The sequence below is a fragment of the Myotis davidii genome, unplaced genomic scaffold (assembly GCF_000327345.1).
Source record: "Myotis davidii unplaced genomic scaffold, ASM32734v1 scaffold736, whole genome shotgun sequence".
Lineage (NCBI taxonomy): Eukaryota > Metazoa > Chordata > Mammalia > Chiroptera > Vespertilionidae > Myotis > Myotis davidii.
The window spans coordinates 222,300-225,983 of record NW_006287431.1 but is presented as its reverse complement, the minus strand read 5'-3'; positions in this window follow the sequence as shown (position 1 = coordinate 225,983).

Here is a 3,684-nt window from a genome sequence, read left to right as displayed (position 1 = left end):
GTGCGCGTGCGCACACCGAAGCCGAACAGAGGGACGACTTACGGACAGATGGAAGTGGGGACGCCCCTTGCACCCCCAGCCCCTCTACGGACGCCGCCCCACGGCCCCCCTCATATTTCCGCTCCTTTTATAAACGTTTTCAGTTTTAAACACCTACTTCGTACCTGCTGCCTCTGTCTGCCCACGATTCTCAGTCTGGCCCCAGAGTTTGTTCTTTGAGCCGCTGGCTTCCACCCTGCCCCTCCCGGGCTCCTTGGCTCTTCATTCCCGCGCCTCCGTCGCGTATTCTGTCTGTCTCTCTCCTCCGTCTGTTTCTCTCTTTGTTCTATCTTCTCTGTCTCCTTTCTCCTACATTTTCTCTGCCTGATTCTTTTAGTCTCTTTTTGTCTTTCTCCCCCCGCCCCCCCCGCCCCCGTCTGTTTCATTCTCTCTAATCTCGGTTTAGATCTTGCCTCTGGATTTTTAACTACAGAACCGACTCCCCCAATAAATACCGCAGCAGCTGTCTCTTCCCCCTCCCGGGAAGGAATGGCATGGAGTAGCCAGCCAGAGGGCTCCCCAGATTCCCCACGCTCCCCCAGAGAAGTAAAAGGCTACTCTGGGACTAGTGGGACGTGGGGTCAGGGCTGCCTGGAGGGGTAAACCCAGGCCCGGGCGCCAGCGTTGGCTGTGAAAAGCAGAAAGTGGCAGTCCCGGGGAGGCTGGAATGAGCTGCGCTTGAGGATGAGTACCCAGCAGGGAGTCCCCAGTGTCGCCGCCTACTTCCTGGCCATGTCGAGAGTCCAAAATACACCCCCTAAAAAAGAACATAAAACAGCCTGTTGGGCATTATCTCAGGGGACAGAGGACGGTCAGGAGTGGGGGCTCCTTGGCACTGAACTGCGTCTTCTTCACCCACCTGTTACTGTCAGGGTCTCAAGCGCAAATGCTCATGGGACCAGGTGAATGAGGTAGAGCTGCAAGATAAGGCAGGTGCAGGATAAAGGTGAGGGTCCACGGCCTGCTTAAGGGAGCGAAACAGAGGGAAGGCTCCTGATTTAAAATAATCTTTTTTATTTTTTTAAAATATATTTTATTGATTTTTTACAGAGAGGAAAGGAGAGAGATAGTTAGAAACATCGATGAGAGAGAAACATCGATTAGCTGCCTCCTGCACATCTCCTACTGGGGATGTGCCCGCAACCCAGGTACATGCCCTTGACCGGAATCGAATCTGGGACCTTTCAGTCCGCAGGTCGACGCTTTATCCACTGAGCCAAACCGGTTTTGGCAAAATAATCTTTTTTTATAACCACCTTGTGGGTCACATCTGGCGCATGAGCCACCAGTTTTAATCTCCCAGGTACAGCTCAAGTTGTGTGATGGCGGACAGGGACCCCTTCCTGCCCAGACCCCTGTGCACCTCCAGCATCAGGAGGAGTGGCGCTCCCACGGGGCCACCTGGAGGATGCTGGCATAGGGCCTAGTCTACAGGCTGTTGGTGGTTAAAGGAATTGTCCCCTGTGGCCAGTGCTTAGCACTGCACTTGGCACATAGCAAGGGCTCAGTGACTGTTAGCATAGCCCCCGGCCTCCAGGGAAATGGTGAGCCCTGGGAGGTGGGGGCAGATAGAAAGGGCAGATGGCTAGGTCCTGTTATTTTCCTGATCCTCCTGGCTGGGGAGGAGTCAGACTCTAGCCCCTTCAATGCAGTGGTTCTTAACCTGTGGGTCGCGACCCCTTTAAGGGTCAAACGACCCTTTCACAGGGGTCGCCTAAGACCATCGGAAAAACACATACATATAATTATATAATTGTTTTTGTGATTACTCACTATGCTTTAATTATGTTAAATTTGTAACAATGAAATTGGGGGTCACCACATGAGGAACTGTATTAAAGGGTCGCGGCATTAGGAAGGCTGAGAACCACTGCCTTCAATGGGACAGTGAGAAACACCTAGCACAGGGGCCCTGGCGGCGGGTAGGGGGTCAGACTCGGAGGGGCTCAGATCTCCACAAAGGGGCGGTAACTGCACACCTCTACTGAAACCACTGAACTGCACTCTGTACATGAGTGAGCTGTATGGTATGTAAAGTATAGCTCAACAAAACCATTGAAAAGAAAAAGAAAACTCTAGAAAAAGGTGTTAGAAAGCGATCCTCCAGCTGATCAGGGAACTTGGCCCAAACATCAACCCCTCAGTCATTCATTCAACAAATTTTCTCTGTATCTGCTTTGTAATAAGTGTTTGGAACACAAACTTTAAATCAACCTTGGGGTAAGAGCTGGGAGGGCTCTTGGTGGGGAGATATCTGAGCTGAAACCTGAAGGTGTGCGAAAATGAGCCAGATGAAGTCGTGGAGGAGGGTGTTCCAGGTGGAGGGAACAGCCTCTGCAAAGGCCCAGAGGTAAGGAAGGCAGATATCTTTAAATATCTTTTTTTTTTCTTTTGGCATGTCAGTGCCTGTGTTGGGCAATGCTGGTGACATTTTTGGTGCATCACTAATCCCTGGTCCCTGCCTTCATGAAGCTTCAGTAGAGACATAGACACATCACCAGACATGACCATCTGTGCTCAGACGGGGAGGACACAAGCAGAGTCAGGGCGGGATGGGGACGATCAGAGGAGGCACCTGACCCGGTCTGAGAGAACATCAGGGAAGGCTTCCTGGAGGAAGAGATGGAGTTCCAAACAGTTATTGGGGTTTTAGATCCCTTTGAAAATCTGTGGAAAGCTCTGGACATTCACAGAAGAAAATACACATACATTGTAAGCAAATTCCCAAACATTCCCATGGCGGGCATCCCATCCCCCTTGCTGTATAAATGTCCCAGGAATGGGGACAGGGTGGCCAACAGTGCAGGAAAACTGAGGTGGAATTTAAGCATCTTGGGAGTGGGCTGGGGAGAGGTTTTGAGAACCCAACATCCCTCTCACCCCCACTGGACCTGGTGGCTGTGCCAAGGATCTGGCTTTTATCATGCCTTCCCCGCCCGCCCACCACATACACACATCTCCTGCGGTAGGGCCCTTGGAATGTCCAGAGGGAAACAGTCCAGGAAGTCACCGCGCTTGCAGCACATGCGCCACAGCTCCGCTGCCGGTCATCTCAAACTGCCCGCAAGCTCCAGTGGCTGATGCGTAATCACCAGCGAGCACCTTCCAGCCTTTGGTCTTCAGACTAAGGTCCTCACCATAGTTGTCGCTGTCATCACATATCACCATCATCATCGCCCAGTAGTGCTTCCTATGTACCAGGTATGTATATATATCTCACCTCATTTATCCCATCAGCCCTATGAAATGGGCATTGTTATCATCTCCATTTTCCTCATTTGAAGCGCAAAGAGGTTGGGAGACTTACCCAAGATCACACAGCTACTAAGTGGCAGAGTCTGGCTCTGGAGTCCTTTTCTTTTTTTTCTTTTTAATATATTTGATTTTTTTACAGAGAGGAAGGGAGCGGGATAGAGAGAAACATCGATAAGAGAGAAACATCGATCAGCTGCCTCCTGCACACCCCCTACTGGGGACGTGCCCACAACCAAGGTACATGCCCTTGACCGGAATCGAACCTGGGACCTTTCAGTCTGCAGGCCGACGCTCTATCCCAGGGGTGGGCAAACTTTTTGACTTGAAGGCCACAATGGGTTCTTAAACTGGACCGGAGGGCCGGAACAAAAGCATGGATTTCTAGAATTT